This window comes from Rana temporaria, assembly GCF_905171775.1.
Source record: "Rana temporaria chromosome 4 unlocalized genomic scaffold, aRanTem1.1 chr4x, whole genome shotgun sequence".
NCBI classification, from domain to species: Eukaryota; Metazoa; Chordata; class Amphibia; order Anura; family Ranidae; genus Rana; species Rana temporaria.
In genome coordinates, this window is record NW_024404460.1 from 1,957,918 (window position 1) to 1,977,596 (window position 19,679).

The window sequence follows — 19,679 nt, forward strand, 5'->3', positions numbered from 1 at the left end:
ATCATGTGTGCAGGAAACATCTTCAGCTCTGAGGGGTTCATGCTGGCACCTGTAGTTCTTCACTTTTGGGGGGGGGGGGGGGTGGGTCACATCCCCAAAAGTGAAGTATTACAAGTCCCAGCATGAACCCTGCCCTGATATCTAAGGATGTTTCCTCCTTCCATCCAGGGTGTCATGTGTCCTCTCCTGCCGACCCTTATCTGCTTACTCAGCCTGGAGCAAGCCTCTGTGTGTACTGTGCAGACACACACTCCAGCTTCTTACTGGACTCTGACTGCTGGGGAGAGCTGACAGGATTATAACACTGATGGATCTTCAATGCTGGTCAGTGCTTTGTATGTTACTTGCCTTAGTTGTACACTGCAGTCTGTCTCAGAGTCTGATGTTTCTTCTGTCTGCCGGCTGGAACATACACAAGGAGGTGGGTGGAGCTGAACAGAAGGCGCGGAGGAGGAAGTTAAACTCTCCTCAGCTATGATAGGTCTCTGCCTCTCTCCTGCTCTGACGTCACTGGTTGCTACACGCCAAGCGGGAGGCAGGTAGCAACCAGTTTGGGCACTGAGCCAGCGGTGGTGAATAGGGGTCTCACTCTCTGTCAGCTAGGGGTCCACCACAGGCTGAGACAGAGAGGATGTATGCAAAGGCTATTTTAGGGGGCATTAGATCTGCCCAGGCCAATTCCGGGACTCTGTATTGTCCCGTAATGAGGGTGTCCGGGACACGGGACACAAGCATTAATTAAGGGACAATCCCGGGCAATCCGGGACACGTAGTCACCCTACTTCCACTGGACATTTTCTACTCCCACTGGTCCCTCTAAAGTCTAAACTGGCCCTTTGTTTATAAAGTTTGGAGACCCCTGATATAGACTGATGAGGTGAGAAGGTGATTGGTGGGAAAGGTGACACATCTCCAAAATGGAGAGTGATCCGGCCCTGTAAGTGGGAAAATGTTCTGCCCCTGAAGGGGTTAATCTAGGTCTCCACACTATATATGTGTGTATCATCATCTGCTGGAGATAAAAGACGTCACAGTGACTATGGAGGAAGAGGACGGACATGACGGGGTTACTGGGTGTAAATAGAAAATAAGATCTTATTACCTCCTCTGCCGCCTCTTCCAGCGATGTCTTCTCTCTACTTCCTCCCGACTTACCTCTCACCCGGAACTTCCTGTGTGTGCCTGACATCACTTCCTGTCTATCTTCCTGATAGAAGTGAGATCACCATCTTGTGGAGCTCAGAGGAACTGCAGTTCTGAGAAATATATTGAAGTGATCTTGTGCTGTGTGTGTATGTACTGTATATCCTTATAGATGGGTCATCTCCACTCCCACCAAGGGGGATAGAAATATATTACTGACTAGTCCAGCCTTTATCAGCCAGGGATCCTCCAAAGGTTTTTAGGGGTTCCCTGTGAATTGATACATTTCTGTCTTTCAGTAACAACAATTTCATGATAATGTAAAAATGTCCTTCTTTCACTGATCACTGATATGAGGGGATCCTTCTCCCATCGGTCACCAATAAGGGACCAATAAACAGATCACTTGTTTGGTTGTGTTTGGGTTTGGAGTGAATTTGCCCTGTTTGGGGTGAGATAACGGCGGCACTGATTGGGTATTCAGCCAAGATGAACCTTCAGTTGCAGTATGACTACCAATGCTAAATGTGGCAGCTTCCCACCTCAGTGAGAGCAGATTTTATTTTTTCCTTTTAATAAAAGACATTACATGATGTGGGATTCCCCTTTCTCTCCTCCCTGAGTGTGTATGAAGAGGCGGAGCCCTGAGTGTGTATGAAGAGGCGGAGCCCTGAGTGTGTATGAAGAGGCGGAGCCCTGAGTGTGTATGAAGAGGCGGAGCTCCTGAGTGTGTATGAAGAGGCGGAGCTCCTGAGTGTGTATGAAGAGGCGGAGCCCTGAGTGTGTATGAAGAGATGGAGCTCCTGAGTGTGTATGAAGAGGCGGAGCCCTGAGTGTGTATGAAGAGGCGGAGCTCCTGAGTGTGTATGAAGAGGCGGAGCTCCTGAGTGTGTATGAAGAGGCGGAGCTCCTGAGTGTGTATGAAGAGGCGGAGCCCTGAGTGTGTATGAAGAGGCGGAGCTCTGAGTGTGTATGAAGAGGCGGAAGCTCTGAGTGTGTATGAAGAGGCGGAGCCCTGAGTGTGTATGAAGAGGCGGAGCCCTGAGTGTGTATGAAGAGGCGGAGCTCTGAGTGTGTATGAAGAGGCGGAGCCCTGAGTGTGTATGAAGAGGCGGAGCCCTGAGTGTGTATGAAGAGGCGGAGCCCTGAGTGTGTATGAAGAGGCGGAGCCCTGAGTGTGTATGAAGAGGTGGAGCTCCTGAGTGTGTATGAAGAGGCGGACCCCTGAGTGTGTATGAAGAGGCGGAGCTCCTGAGTGTGTATGAAGAGGCGGAGCTCCTGCTGGAACAGCGGTCGGAGGAGGAAGCCGAGTCTAGGAGGGAGACTGACAGAAACCGCAGCAGACTTGCAGGAGTGAGCGAGGAGGATCCATCGGAGGTGAGGAGAGTGTGAAGGATGTTGGTGACTCTGGTAGATGAAAAGCTGGGAGTCATATTGCTCTGGTGAGTGGGGAAGCACTACTAAGGGGGCGCCCTCACCATCACGTGTGTAAGAGGAGGAAGAAGGCGTGGCTACACTACAGCTGGCACATTTTGGAGCACCGAGAACTTTCACATCTTATCAACTTTTCATTGATTTGTGGATTTTTTTAGAAAAATAAGTTAATTGAAGTAGATGTAAAGAGGAAGCAGTGGACTTGCAGAGAACACTATATTAAGTACAACATATTGTATGATTACATGAATTTACACAGATTTTTAGTTTATTTATTATAGCAGCAAATATTATAAGATTAAAGAAGTAGGTGTAAAGAGGAAGCAGTGGATCTGCAGGGAACATCATCCTGAGTACAAAGCACTTTATGTTGTATATGAATTTGCACATGGATCAGATTACTTCATTTATTGATAAACACCATAAGATGAATGAAGTAGGTGTAAAGTGGAAGCAGTAGATCTGCAGAGAATATTATTGGGGCCCCTAGCACTTTATATATGAATGTCTCCACATATTTTAGTGTATGTGTGATAATTGATGGGCGGCACACACAATAGGACAGCGCTGTGACACATAATGCTCTTCTAGGTGATAAAGGGAAGACTTACCTTTGTTACAGCAGCAGTCCGGTAGAAGTTATTTCTGGAGGTATTTGAGTTGTTACACATAGCGCAGGTTTTTTTCTATTTATATTGGGGACATAATTGCCCAAATCCGGGGATCAGGAGCCATTTCCACCCTTTACTCTCGGCTGGGGTTCTTTGTATCCATATAACAGATGTTCTACATGACTAAATCTCACATCAATTTTACTGCAAAATCAAAGGGGCCAAAATGTCTCCCCCCCTCCCCCCCCCAGTAATATATTTCTATCCCCCTTGGTGGGAGTGGAGATGACCCATCTATAAGGATATACAGTACATACACACACAGCACAAGGCCGTGTTCACGCTACAAGATGTGTCTCAGGGCTGCAGTTCCTCTGATCTCCACAAGGTGGTGATCTCACCTCTACCCAGACAGGAAGACAGGAAGTGATGTCAGGCACAGACAGGAAGTACCAGGTGAGAGGTGAGTCGGAAGGAATTAGAGAGAAGACATTGCTGGAATCGGCAGCAGAGGAGGTAATAAGATCTTATCTTCTATTTACACCCAGTAACCCCGTCATGTCCGTCCTCTTCCTCCATAGTCACTGTGACGTCTTTTATCTCCAGCAGATGATGATACACACATATATAGTGTGGAGACCTAGATTAACCCCTTCAGGATCGGAACATTCCCCCACTTGTGGGGCCGGAACATTCTCCTCATTTTGGAGACGTGTCACCTTTCCCACCAATCACCTTCTCACCTCATCAGTCTATACCAGTGTTGGCGAACCTCGACACTCCAGATGTTTTTGAACTACATTTCCCATGATGCTACACTACACTGCAGAGTACATGAGCATCATGGGAAATGTAGTTCCAAAACATCTGGGGTGCCAAGGTTCGCCATCACTGGTCTATACTAACAGTTATATGACGTTTATTGGGGGTGGGGGGTATGTATGGAGGATTGGAATGTGTATGTCTTTATTTTATAAGATTCAAAGAGGAAGAGGGAAAAATATAATTTGTAGTGAATGTCCTGAAAACGAATGTCTCCATAACGATCCCAGTCTCAGATCTTCATCCTAAAATGTGATCAGTAAAGTCTCCGGAGTAGACGGAGATCACAGGAATATGATGTGTCCTGGCAAAGCCTAAAGACAACGTTCATCTATTATTTAGGAGAGGTGTGACGCACCCGGGAGAAATGACTCTGTGTACAGATACCTCACAGAGCGCCCCTCACAGCTCCTTCTACCTATATCCCTCCAATCAGAGAATCCTATGACATCACACTGACCTCATAGCTCCTCCTCTCAATGTCCCTCCAACCAGAGTCAGAGAATCCTATGACAGCACACTGGCCTCACAACTCCTCCTCTCAATGTCCCTCCAATCCAAGTCAGAGAATCTTATGACATCACACTGGCCGCACAGCTCCTCCTCCCAAGTCAGAGAATCCTATGACCTCACAGCTCCTCTTCTCAATGTCCTTCCATCCAGAGTCAGAGAATCCTATGACATCACACTGGCCTCGCAACTCCTCCTCTCAATGTCCCTCCAACCAGAGTCAGAGAATCTTATGACATCACACTGACCTCACAGCTCCTTCTCCCAATGTCCCTCCAACCAGAGTCAGAGAATCTTATGACATCACACTGGCCTCACAGCTCCTCCTCTCAATGTCCCTCCAATCCAAGTCAGAGAATCTTATGACATCACACTGGCCGCACAGCTCCTCCTCCCAAGTCAGAGAATCCTATGACCTCACAGCTCCTCTTCTCAATGTCCTTCCATCCAGAGTCAGAGAATCCTATGACATCACACTGACCTCACAGCTCCTCCTCCCAATTTCTCTCCTTCCAGAATCAGAGAATCCTATGACATCCCACTGACCTCACAGCCCCTCCTCCCAATGACCTCCATCCAGAATCAGAGAATCCTATGACATCACACTGACCTCACAGCCCCTCCTCCCAATGTCCCTCCATCCAGAATCAGAGAATCCTATGACATCACACTGACCTCACAGCCCCTCCTCCTCTCAATGTCCCTCTCACAAGCAAAAGCAAGATTGTTGGTCCCAGAATTCCTTGCAATAAGCTTTTAGCCTACAGAGTGGGGGGCCTGTCTGGGTAAATGATATCCCAGTGGGGTTTTGATAAAAAAAGGAGACCTGAATGGTGAGGTGAGGAGGATTCTGGGAATGTCATTTGATTTTACTATATGTGTTCAAATCTAGAGTTTTCCTCCTGTGAAGTCTGGAGATCCTATGATAATCACATTGCCTCCACCTCCCTCCCTGATAGAATAGAGAAATACAAAGAAGATTCTAGAAGTCACCAGAGAGATCATCAAACTGTTGACAGGAGACATGAGCGGTGTCGGGAAGGACGTCATGATGGACAATCAGCCGCCCCTCACATCACCGGGTAAGAGGAGACTTTATTGTAAGGAGAGAGCAGTACGGAGGCTCCACCTAGATCCCCCATCATCTGATAAACACATAGAAACAATGTATTCAGTCAGTGTGTGTGTTTCCTACAGATGGATCCAGTAATGGGAACCCACCAGAGAGATGTCCCCGTCCTCTGTATTCTCGGGATTCCACACAGGAAGGTCACACCATCCCCCACCATCATCAGGTAGATGAGTGACAATTATTGGTAGTTCTGATTTATACACAGCATGTTTGTTACAATGAATTTTTTATTCTATATTCAGAGTGGAAACCTCAGGGATGATAATATTGATGTTAAAGAAGAGTATAAAGAGGAGGATGAGGAGTATGGAGTGATGGAGGAGTTTTCAGAAGGACACAAGGATATGATGGAGCCACCTAATACCAGGAACCCACCAGAGAGATGTCCCCGTCCTCTGTATTCCCGGGACTCCACACAGGAAGGTCACACCATCCCTCCTTATTTAAAGGTTGGTAGGACGGAACATCTAGACATGGACTTGTGGGGGGATGTGTGGATTTTATAGATGTGATGTCACAATAATAAAGCTTATATCTTACAGATGATATTCTCTCTCATTCTCTTGGTTTAGAGTGGAGATCCAATCGATATAGAATTTGAGGTGAAATCAGAAGAAGAAGAGACGTATGTGAGGGATGATCAGCAGTCTATGGAGGAGGATGGAATAACGGGGACATTTATAGAGGAGGACACTCCTACAGAGATCAGCACAGGTGGGTCATTAACACTAAATCCATTCCTCCACCCATACTGCTCACTGATTGGTCCAGAGCAGGGCGGGGACTGGGTAAAAATCTTCCTTCTCTGTGATGCAGACACAGTTTATTTGTACTCAGAGCCTCTTGTGGAACTAGGGGAAGGAAACAGAAGAAAGCTGAAAGGTGACATGGGGTGTGCCGTGGTCAGTATGACTAAAAGGGGGTAAAAACAAAAGACATTAGGATGAGTATATAAGGGAGGTTTATTGAAACAATACAAATTAATCGGCCAAATGAACAAATGCTTGAGGCCTCTCAATGAGTGGCTCCGGGATGTACCTGGAGTAACATGATGACCTCCACCTGCCTAACCTTTTAATAATGTGAACCGGGACACCCTGGCGCGATGCCGCAGAAGCGCCCCCAACCCTAAATGAATGACCTGAGCAGGACATGGGATTCAACCACAGATTCCATAAGAGGGTGCAACAATACTTTATGAAAAGTGCAGAGGTGAGAGGGGCCCCGTTAACTGTCAAAAGAGGACTAGCCCTGGGTTCCCTGATAACTGGGCCATGAGTGAAACCGAAACCGGGCACCAACCAGCCTCAATCTTGAAATACCTGATATCGGTACCAGCCCCAGTTTGCTGCGTTTTACATGCCTCTAGGTGTAACATGAAATGGTCAGGGTACCTGATCGACTGACTAATCAGTGTACAGGAATTATCTCCCGTACAAGCGAACTCCCCCGGTCTAAGGAAACCATAAAAGGCTAAATAGCCGCCTTCAGCACCAGGCTAGGTAGCTGCCCAAAAGGAGACCTAGACAAAATATCCGACACGGCCCGGAAGATGTGCCCTGCGATAGGCAGCCTGTTGTTAGGGCTTGGGGGGTTGCTCTTCTGAATACCCCTGAGGATAGCTTTCACAGAATGAGCTGCAAACAATGACTGCCTACTGGGATGAAGTAGAGAAATAAAATGTTGGCTACCTGCCAAATACCCCTTGATGGTATTGTGGGACAATTTCAGTTGAAAATGAGAGTAGGCCACAAAAGACAAAAGGTAGTGATTATCAAAACAATCCGACCTAGGGTACCGAGTTAGGAAAGACTGAAATGTTCTCCAGGCCGTACTGTAAGCCCTCCTTGTGTTGATAGACAGTCACCTGTCAATCAACCCTAATGCCCCTGCCCAGTGCGTGTTTAATCCACCCTCAACAGCGAGACATGCAGGGACGGGGTGGCACAGAGGTCTGCATCCGGAACCTGCTGGAAAAAGGACGAGAAATCAAAATGAGACAGAACGTCTGCTGCCGAATTCTGCACCCCACTAATAAACCTGCAGTGGATGTGAAACCTAAACTGTAGGGATAGCCACATGAGCCTGCGTATGAAAGCCATGATGTGTAGCGAATAGGGATGAGCTTCGTGTTCGAGTCAAACTCATGTTCGACTCGAACATCAGCTGTTCACTCATTCGCCGAATTTTGAACATAATGGGTCGTTCGCGCCAAATTCAAGTGGCGCGTCACGGCCCATAATTTACTGCGTCATCGCAGTGCATTGCTGGCTGATGATTGGCCAAGCATGCACTATGAACCGCATGCTTTGGCCAATCATAGCGCCGTCAGTACAGAGAGCCATAATTGGCCAAAGGAAAGGTGCCTTTGGCCAATCATGGCTCAGGGGAGTAGGTACACGCCCCACACTATATAAGGCTGCCTGCATGTCGGCCTTGTGTAGTGTGTTGCAGCATTGTGACTTGTGAGAGTCTAAGAGAGAGAGTCTGAGCGTCATTTAATTTTAGTTAGAGCAGGCAGGCGATTCAGGTAGCTGCAGTCAGTGTATTTAGTATATATATGCATCTTAGGAGTTGTGTGTATATATATATATGTATACATACACTGTATTCAGTTTAGCTAGATCTCACTTCAGAGTGTTCCTGTTATTCTCGCTGCAGTATATTAAGTCAGTGTTGTGTATACTGGGCTCAGTGTGCAGCTAAAGCTGACTGTAGACAATTCCTTTTGTACTTATTCCAATACATCAAATAAAATATGTCTGGAAGGCCAACAAGGAGCTGCAGACACTCACAGGCCAATAAAAGAGGGCAAGCAGGCTCTGTGTCTAGAGGCAACAGTGCTGGTCGTGGACACGGTGCATCCTCATCAGCACGTGGCCATGGGACACGATCGTCCTTTTTTTGACAGCTGGCCGTGTTGAGCCGCAACATGCCGAAGACTTGGTAGAGAGGATGACCAAGCCGTCCACATCCTCTCACTGGTTGGCAAAGCAGCTGCCAAGGCGTCCTCTTCCTTCTGCACAATGGCATCAGTCACTCCTTACCTAGCCCCACAATGTCCTCCTGAGGAGTCCCCCGAACTGTTTGACCACAGTGTTGGGTATATGCTGCATGAGGATGCGCAGCGTTTTGAAGGCTCCGATGATGGTACACAGCTAGAGGAAGGCAGTAACGTGAGCCCAGAGAGAGGGGGTGCCCAAGAAGGACAGCAATCTGGCAGGCATGTTCCCCCAGCTGCAGCATACTGCCAGGTTTTCTACAGTGATGAGGAGGGAGGGGGCACTGATAGGAGGAGGAGACACATCTCCAATGACGCAGGATGCCGTCCAGGGGCCAGCTTAAGGGCAGCAAACCGACTGCATCACAACACAGAGCTACGCATGTGCAAGGCGCTGCTGTTTCTCAGCGTTATTCCAAAAGTTCTTTGGTGTGGGCCTTTTTTGAGACGAGTGCATCAGATCGCACTCAAGCGTATCTCGCATGGCCAAAACATCACCCGCTTAGGTACCACATGTTTGACCAGACATATGTCGACCTATCATGCAGTTCGTTGGCAAGCGTACCTCAAAAACTCAAGCCAAAGAACAAAGCGGACCTCCCCTCATCAGCTGGGATCTCCAAACCCACTATACCCTCAGTCCTCTCTGAAGCCTGCACTGATAGGACTAAAGGTGTAGAATTAGGTGTGTCACAGCCTAGTACGCGGGCAATCTACTATCGGTACACCGATGGCAGATTGTACCAGGCAAATTTCCCTGCCCCAGCTGCTGCAGCGCCGAAAGAAGTTTTTCCCAGCCATCCACATGCCCAGCTGTTGAATGCTAGCTTAGCTAAATTGCTAGCACTTCATCTGCTACCTTTTCAGTTGGTAGATTCTGCCCCCTTTGTGAGTTTGTGGAATGTGCGGTACCTCAGTGATAGGTTCCCAAACGCCACTTTTTCTCACGGAAGGCGATTCCGGCTCTCTACCGCCATGAGGAAGGCAATGTCCATGCCTCACTGGACAGGGTGGTCAGTGGTAAGATGCATATTACCGCTGACTCATGGTCCAGCAGGCATGGACAGGGATGTTGCCTCTCTTTCACGGCACATTGGGTGACTCATGGCAGCTGGGAAGGACGCAGGACAAGGTACAGGAGTGTTGGAGGTTGTTCCGCCACCATGCCTCCAAAACACTACTACTGGTGGTGACACACCTTTCTCCTCCACCCCCTCCTTTTCTTCTTCCTCTGTGGCCTCTTCCTGTGCTGATGTGTCCTAGGAACCAGCGGTGCTCTGTAGGCGTTCAAGGGGCTACACAGGTACGCAGGCAAAGAGATGCCATGCAGTGCTTGGGGGACAGGAGCCACACTGGGGTAGAGGTTCTGTCAGCTCTGCAGGGGCAGGCCTTAGAGGTGGTTGACGCCACGTCAGCTTAAGCCAGGAATGGTGGTTTGCGACAATGGCACCAACCTCCTTTCCTCCCTGCGCCAGGGACAACTGACCCATGTGCCCGGTTTTGCTCATGTCCTTAACTTGGTGGTGCAGCGGTTCTTGGCCAGGAAAGTCTGTGTGCATTTCCGACAGTCATATAATTCCAGTGCTCGGCTGGCAGACCTCCAAAGGGAATACAACCTGCCCAAGAACCGCCTAATCTGTGACATGCCCACCAGGTGGAACTCTACGTTGGCCATGCTGCAGCAGCTGCACATGCATCAGAGGGCCATCAATGAGTATCTGTGCCAATATGGCAGCAGAACTGGGTCAGGGGAGCTGGGGTTTTTTCCCCATGCCAGTGGGCCATGATCAGGGATGCATGCACTGTCCTGTCACCACTTGAGGAGGCCACGAGGATGGTGAGCAGTGACAGTGCATGCATCAGTGAGACTGTCCCTCTTATTCACATGTTGGAGCACACGCTGTGTGGAATAATGGACAGGGCCCTTGAGGCAGAACAGAGGAAGGAAGAGGAGGACTTCCTTACTTCTCAAGGCCCCCTTTATCCAGGCAGTGTTCCTGCTTGCCCGCCTATCGCACAGGAAGAGGAGGAGGAGGATTGTGTCAGCATGGAGGTGGAGCCTAGCACTCAGCAGCAGTCTTCAAGGGAACAATTACAGTCCCAAGAAACCCATGGACTTGTACGTGGCTGGGACGAGGTGGCTTTGGATCATGTCATCCTCAGTGACCCAGAGGACTCTGCACCGAACGCCTCAGCAAACCTACGTTGTATGGCCTCCCTGATCCTGCAAAGCCTGCGGAAGGATCCTCGTATTCGTGCTATCAAGGAGAGGGATCATTACTGGCTGGCAACCCTCCTTGATCCACGTTACAAGAATAAGGTTGCGGACCTTATCTTGCCGGCGCAGAGGGAGCAGAAGATGAAACATCTTCGGGAGGCCTCGCAGAAAGGTCTGTGAAACGCGTTCCCAGAGCCTGGGAGGTTACAAAATCCTGGTCCTGGACAACGTGTTGCTGAGGCTTCGGTCGGTCACAGAAGGAGCGGTGGAGAAGGTGGCCGTCTGACCGATGCGTTCAGACAATTTTTTAGTTTGCAGCCCCAACGTATGACCAGTTCCAGCAACCATCGCCAGCGTCTGTTTTACATGATGCGGGAATACCTAGGGGCAAGATCAGACTTGGACACCTTTCCCACTGAAAATCCTCTGGCTTACTGGGTCTTGAGGATGGATCACTGGCCAGAGCTTGCACAGTATGCAATTGAGCTACTGGCTTGTCCTGCATCCAGGACAAGCCCTGTTCAACAGGGGCATGTAATTACAATTCTTGATCTAATATTTCACATCAGGACCCATTCCTGTGCCCACCAAGAGTAACTGTGAGGGCTTACAGAGTTGTGGCACCAGCGCCAGCACCAAAGGCCCAATTTTTCTACCACTACAATTCTTGATATAATAGTTCACACAGCAGGGCGTTCCAGTGCCCACCAAGACTAACTGTGAGGGCTTACAGTGTTGTGGCAACACCAACACCTAGGACCCAAATTTATGCAGAGTATATACGGCAGGCCCCTACTTTCAAACATCCAACTTTAGAAATTACTCCTACTTGCAAACGGAAGGAGACAACAGGAAGTGAGAGGAAATCTACCCATAGGAAGGGAAATTCTCTTCTGTAAGAGGTGTCTCCTGTCCACTGATGCTTTATCACCAATCCTTGTTTCACTAAAAAACCCAAATTTTCAAAACATCATTTGTCATTGGGACAGAAAGTGAGGTGCAATCTTCTGAACAGATGCCCACAGACAGCAAAACAAATTATTGCACATACAGAGGCCCAACATGCAGGGAGCACCTTCACATGTGTGAGACTTTTACACAGCGTGACCACATACAGAGGCCCAACATGCAGGGAGCACCTTCACATATGTGAGACTTTTACACAGTGTGGCCACATACAGAGGCCCAACATGCAGGGAGCACCTTCAGGCGTTCTGGAGCACGCAGGCCAATTCTGACATTTTTTCTAAAAATCAACATTTATTTGCTAGAAAACGACATAGAACCTCAAAACTTCATGCATGTTTTTTTAGCAAAGAGCCTAGAGAATACAGTGGCGGTCGTTGCAACTTTTTATCTCGCACGGTATTTGTGCAGCAATTTTTCTAACACGTTTTTTTTGGGGGGGGAACTCTTTTATGCTTTAAAAAAACAAAACAGTAAAGTTAGCCCAATGATATGTGGTAAGGGGGCGCTATAATAATATTGTGAAAACTGAAAAAGCACAATAAAATATGAAAATAAGTATAAAGAAACAACAAATGATCCACCCCTGTGAAACAAATGTGTAGCAATGAGAAAATCTTGATGATTGATCAAAAAAAAGTCCAATTATCACAAACTGATACAGTCATTGATCAAATAAAGTCCCAATAATTGTAGAAACAAAAAAAACAGGTGTTTAAATTCCAAAAAACAGCCACCACCAACATACTCCTGACCCCTGCACTATATCCTCTATGTTGTACATTACATCATTCTGATACTATATAGTCCTATCTGTTGTATCTTATACAATATAGTGTACATTACATAGTCCTGACTTCTGCTCTCTCCCCTCTACCCAATGCTATATATACACATAATGGGCTAGATTCAGAAAGAATTTACGCCGGCGTATCTATTGATACGCCGCGTAAATTCAAATCTGTGCCGGCGTATCTTCTTTCTGTATTCAGAAAGCAAGATACGCCAAAATTTGCCTAAGATCCGACTGGCGTAAGTCTCTTACGCCGTCATATCTTAGTTGCATATTTACGCTGGCCGCTAGGTGGCGCTTCCGTCGATTTACGCGAGGAATATGCTAATTAGGTAGATATGCCGATTCACAAACGTACGTACGCCCGGCGCATTTTTTTACGTCATTTACGTTAGGCTTTTTGCGGCGTAAGGTTACTCCTGCTATATGAGGCGTATGCAATGTTAAGTATGGACGTCGTTCCCGCGTCAAATTTTTAAATTTTTACGTTGTTTGCGAATAGGGCTTTGCCTAAATTACGTTCACGTCTAAAGCATTAATGATTTGCAGGGTAATTTCGAGCATGTGCACTGGGATTCTTTCACGGCATGCGCCCTTTCGTTAGAGACGTCATTTACGTGGGGTCATGTTTTATTTACATAAAACACGCCCACCTCTTCTCAATTTAAATTCGGCGCGCTTACGCCGGCTGATTTACGCTACGCCACCGCAACTTATGGAGCAAGTTCTTTGTGAATACTGCACTTGCCTCTCTAAATTGCGGCGGCGTAGCGTAAATAACATACGCTACACCCGCACAAACTTACGTCCCCCTACCTGAATCTAGCCCAATATGTATTCTCTTTTCTTACACCCATTTCCCACCAGCTGGACATTTTATATCTGATGATGTGATTGGAGCACAGACTTTTACATGGTGATAATAATGTGATAACATCATCAGACTTTGGAACCTTAGACAGAAAGTGATAATGAGGGGAGGAGTCAATAACCCAATGATGGAGGTCTTTAGGATCAGTCCAGTCTTCATCTTGGTTGTTATCCCCCCATCCTCACTCTCTGACCTCTGGTAAGGCTCAGCCTTGCTGTTATTCATGACTAAATCATGGCCTAAATAAAGGAAGTGCAGAACTTCTTGTGTTGGAAAGATGGCTCTATGTTAAAAAGGTGGGTGAGCTGCCTGATGTGGGCGGAGTCCTGGTTTAGGGGAACCAATCAGCTCATGTCTAGTAATAATCTTTGTATTTCTATTTTAGTAGATGGACGGGAGATGAGGAAAACCTCAGAGGATTGTCTCACTTTGTCTCCAGACTGTAAAGTAGAAGATGAGGACATCACACAGTATAGTTCAGGAGAAAACCAGACTACCTCAAATGTCCATCCAGCACCACACAGTGTAGATGGACCATCGTATTCCTCTTATCCTGAGGAACCTCAGACTGGGAGGGACGATGCCGTCCTTCCAACAGAGAAGAGGTTTTCCTGTACTGAGTGTTGGAAGTGTTTCCCTTCTAAATACCGTCTTAATGTGCATAAAAGATCTCACACAGGGGAGAAGCCGTATTGCTGTCCTGAGTGCGGGAATTGTTTCTCACGGAAGTCTAATCTTTACACACATCAAAGATCTCACACAGGGGAGAAGCCATATTCCTGTCCTGAGTGTGGGAAATGTTTTTTACAGAGGTCCGGTCTTTACACACATGAGAGATCTCACACGGGGGAGAAGCCTTATTCCTGTCCTGAGTGCGGGAAATGTTTTTCGGTGAAGTCACATCTTTCCAGACATCAGAAATCTCACACAGGGGAGAAGCCATATTCCTGTCCTGAGTGTGGGAAATGTTTCTCACGGAAGTCTAATCTTTACACACATCAGAGATCTCACACAGGGGAAAAGCCATATTCCTGTCCTGAGTGTGGGAAATGTTTTTCACAGAAGTCCGATCTTTACACACATCAGAGATCTCACACGGGGGAGAAACCTTATTCCTGTCCTGAGTGTGGGAAATGTTTTTCACAGAAGTCCAGTCTTTACTCACATCAGAGATCACATACGGGGGAGAAGCCGTATTCCTGTCCTGAGTGTGGGAAATGTTTTTCATTGAAGTCCAATCTTTGCACACATCAGAAATCTCACTCAGGGGAGAAGCCGTATTCCTGTCCTGAGTGTGGGAAATGTTTTTCAGTGAAGTCCAGTCTTTCCAAACATCAGAGATCTCACACGGGGGTGAAGCCGTATTCCTGTCCTGAGTGAGAGAAATGTTCCTCACTGAAGTCCTGTCTTCCTGTACATAAGGGATCCCACACAACCCTCGAGGTGTATTAGTGAGTGCGGGAAATGTCTTGTATGTGAATGTTGCTGGACATGTGGGGAAGAAGCACACCCTGATATACACCTCAGATATACTCCATGGCTGATCTTCATCATGTAAGAAACAGTTCATAAGGAGATCAGAGATCACCAAAGACATGGATGAAGTGTTGTACCGTGTTGGCCATTGATAGCAGTAGAAAAATAAAAATGGAGTCATTACCTCTCATTGGCTGAGTACATTTTGGGGTGGAAGATTTCACAAACACTTAGGCCCCGTACACACGATAGAATCCATCCGCTAAAAAATCCCAGCAAATGGGTTTCAGCGGATAGATCCTATGGTGTGTACACTCCAGCGGATCTGTTTCCGTGGATATATCTCCCCTGGGATGGATTCCAGCAGATCGAATATTCGCTGACATGCTAAACAAATCCATCTGCTGGAATCCATCCCAATGGATGGATCCGCTGGTCTGTATAGACTCACCGGATCCATCCGTCCGAAGGGATCCCCCGCATGCGTCGTAATGATTCGACGCATGCGTGGAATTCCTTATATGACAGCGTCGCCGTGTCTGATGTGGTTGCCGGCGGTCACCAGAGACAGGTAATTGCTTGCCGGGGGTCTAATTTGTATCGAACCTGTTGTGCTTTTTTAAGGTCATTTTTACCCGCACAGTAATTTATTTTGAATTCTTTTCTAATAAAGATATTTTTGAATACAAGTCAATCTATATGACATAGTCTATAATATGAAACTCATTCACGGAGACGTACGATCATACAAAATAGCTAATTTATTGGTAGACAAAATATGAATATTTTACATGAAATTAAAATACCAATTGCGTTCCATAAACGACTTGAAAATCAATCAACATACCCCCAAACTGGGCATTTAGTATACTTGATATTTGTGCAATGGTAGGTACTCAATTTAGTTACAATAACTTTATGTAAATGACAATGAAACGAAAGCGTCTATTTCACATGTCCATCCATTACTATACTGCAGGTAAGTAAGTGATTAACAATGTGAAATATATTGGACGTTTGTTTTGTCAATAAAATTGGAACTATGTAAGAAGAAAAATATATAGTGAAAAATTGTACTCTTTAAGGAAAAATCTACCAGTTATTGATTATGAGAACAAATCATGATTATAAGATATTCAATACTTCAATATTTTAGGGAACAACAATAGATTCAAGATAAAAATCAAAAATGGCATACTTACCAATTCCAAAACAACTATTTCCTACTGGCAAGTGACCAGAGCTAAATGGCTACAGTGGCTTTCCATGGATCTTCATGGGACAAGAATATGTCCTCATGCATAGTGCAAGTGTGCCCCTCCCTGTCGGAGTCAGTCCTTAATCATCCCTGCATGGGTCCTCCTTCAGTCATTGATTGATTAATTGATCCCTCATTGATCTCTCTCATCTGATCCTTTATACCCGTCAGGACAATAAGACTATAAAATTATACCAAGTTCTGCCCAGCCGATATGTGTCCTTAACTCATAGGTTCGTGGCCCATATGGGAATTCCTGTCAAGACGTGTCTGGTTTCTATTGGCTGACAACCTAATGATTAACTGTTCCCTAGGCTTTGAGGACCTCCAAGTGATATCACTTTCAACCACTAGGTGTCTGACCTTTATTGTGAGATTATCTGTACCTTAATATTTATATTATTGGGGAGACTATCTACATATATGTGTATATATATCTATATATATTGTAAGGGGTTAGCTCGGTAGCGGGGTGTGTGACCCCCTGGATGGGTTCACTACAAACTGAATTTATACAGACAGGCAGTCGAAGACGGTTGAAAACAAAGATTTTGGTTTATTCTTCCATCTTGCTGGAAACAAGTGCAAGCATCCAACCAGCATAAACAAAATCAAACATAAAATAAACCCTGGCCACTTTGGGCGTCTACCTTCCACACAGGAACCTACAGCCTAGTGCTGGGCAGACACTGCTGGTCATACAGCAGAAAAACAATAGTCTCTTTGATTTTTATCACACAGAAAAATCAATCAACTCCTCAGAAGACTTTCAGCTACTGCTCTCCTTCACTCAGAAAGCCTCAGGATGCAGCAAATCAGTGGTAATCCTCTGGATTACTTATAGAGGCCTTAATTGCCTTATTCTGAACAGCTGAAGTCTTCCAACGCCCTTAAACCTTTTCTGGCTACTTCTGCAGCCGAAGCCTAATAACAATTTCTTGTATTGTCTAAACAAGGCAGAAATGTATCTCCCATCTGTGACAACACCCACAGATTTACCTGACTTCCTGTAACACATACCCCCCCCCTCTTGTTTCAACCCTAGGGTTGGGACACAGGTTGCCAGGCAGGCATGCACTCGGGGCAACCCATCTGCATTCCCCATTTTAGCACCGGGGCGATGCGTTACCACAAAACAAAATTCCTGGAGTGCCACCTATTTATTCTCCTATTGGTCTCTTTGTTCTGTGCCATCCACTTCAATGGGGCATGATCTGTCACCAGTTCAAACTGTCTACCCACAAGGTAGTACCGGAGAGAATCCAAAGCCCATTTCACCGCCAAGCACTCTTTTTCAATGGTGGCATAATTCTCCTCATGGGCCTTTAACTTTCGGCTGAGGTACATAACAGGGTGTTCCTCTCCCTTGATAATCTGAGACAGTACAGCTCCTAAGCCCACATTTGACGCATCTGTCTGAACCACAAAGTCCCGTGAGAAATCAGGCAAATTTAAAACTGTCTGACTATATAAGGCCTGCTTTAATGCCTGAAAAGCTGTTTCTGCTTCGGGAGTCCATTTGGTCATTACAGACTCCTTCCCTTTGGTCAAATTGGTCAGGGGAGCAGCCTGTGAGGCAAAATGGGGGATAAAGTGGCGATAATAGCCCGCCATCCCCAAAAATGCACGAACCTGTTTCTTGTTGGTGGGACGTGGCCAATCCTGAATAGCCTCAACTTTGGGGCTTGATTAGACCTCTTCCAATGGTATACCCCAGATACTTCGCCTCTTCTAGCCCAAGGGTACATTTTTTTGGATTGGCTGTAAACCCGGCTTTCCAGATGGAATCCAACACAGCCTGAACTTTTGGCAAGTGTGATTCCCAATACTCACTGTGGATGACAACGTCATCGAGGTATGCAGCAGCATAGGCTCGATGAGGCCGAAGGGTCTTATCCATGGTGCGTTGGAATGTGACGGGGGCATTTTGTAACCCAAAAGGCATCCTCCGATATTGGAAAGATCCGTCTGGAGTTACAAATGCTGTTTTTTTCCGAGAGAGGAATTTGCCAATAACCCTTGTTCAGGTCTAACGTTGTCATATATTGGGCAGTGCCTAGGCGATCAATCAGTTCATCTATGTGGGGCATAAGATACGTGTCAAACTTAGTGATTTGATTCAGGTGGCGAAAGTCATTACAAAACCGCCAACTTCCATCTGGTTTGGGCACTAAGACAATGGGACTGGACCAATCACTATTTGACTCTTCTATCACCCCCAGCTCAAGTATTTTTTTTACTTCCTGGCGAATTGCCTCTCGCCGAGCTTCTGGAATTCTATAAGGCTTCAACTTGACCTTATCCCCTGGTGTGGTGATAATGTCATGTTCAACTCCGGAGACCCAACCTGGCAGGTCTGAAAACTTCTCCTTATTACGGAGCACAAATTCTTTAACCTCCTGTTGCTGAGTTTTGGATAGAGTCTCCGCTATCCCAACTTCAGGGACAGCCAGGTTAAATGGAGCAGAAAATCGGGTAGTTTTAGCGACCAAGGACTCTCTATCCTTCCATGGTTTCAGCAAGTTCACGTGATACGGTAGAGCTAATTTTATAATTCACCACTCCCATTTTTTCCAACACTTCATATGGACCCTGCCATTTGGCTAGGAATTTACTTTCAACTGTGGGGACCAACACCAACACCCTATCACCAGGTGCAAAGGAACGGACCTGGGCCCCACGATTGTAAATCCTTTGTTGAGCCAATTGGGCTTGGGCTAAATGTTCCTTCACAATCGGCATCACTTGGGCAATTCTATCTTGCATTTGGGCTACATGTTCAATCACACTTCGATGAGGGGAACTCTCACTCTCCCATGTTTCCCTGGCAATGTCCAGTAGGCCCCGGGGGTGCCTCCCACAGTAGCTCAAACAGAGAGAAACCTGTGGACGATTGGGGAACCTCTCTTATTGCAAACATCAGATAAGGGAGCAGATAATCCCAATTCTTTCCGTCTTTATCCACCACCTTCCTCAACATTTGTTTTAAGGTTTTATTAAACCTTTCCACTGACCCGTCTGTTTGAGGGTGATATACTGATGTATGTAATTGGGTCACTTTCAGGAGTTTACAAAGTTCTTTGGTCACCCTAGACATAAACAGGGTGCCCTGGTCAGTTAGGACTTCCTTATGAAGACCCACACGGCTGAAAACATGAAACAACTCTTTGGCAATTGTTTTAGCAGAGGTGTTTCGGCGAGGAATCGCTTTTGGGTACTGGGTGGCATAGTCCATTAAGGGGCCAACCAAGTCCATGGCGATCCTCGATAATGGGCAGGGGTACCAACGGACTGCGGAAATGTGGCATGGGTGCAGTAATCTGACACACTGGACAGGAAGAGCAGTACAATTCCACTTCCTTAGTGATCCCAGGCCAATAAAACCTCTGGGTGATCCTCTCCCGGGTTTTTTTCTGCTCCCAAATGTCCCCCAAGAATGTGCCC

At 46.6% G+C, this 19,679-nt stretch overlaps 1 long non-coding RNA gene across 1 annotated transcript; it reads left to right on the forward strand.

Annotated features, from left to right (window-relative positions):
- The first annotated feature begins 3,667 nt into the window (after nt 1-3,667).
- LOC120921824 lies at nt 3,668-5,756 on the forward strand. The gene is made up of 3 exons (XR_005744994.1): nt 3,668-3,704; nt 5,480-5,602; nt 5,718-5,756. It is a non-coding gene; the product is annotated as an uncharacterized LOC120921824 (long non-coding RNA).
- Nucleotides 5,757-19,679: the final 13,923 nt, after the last annotated feature.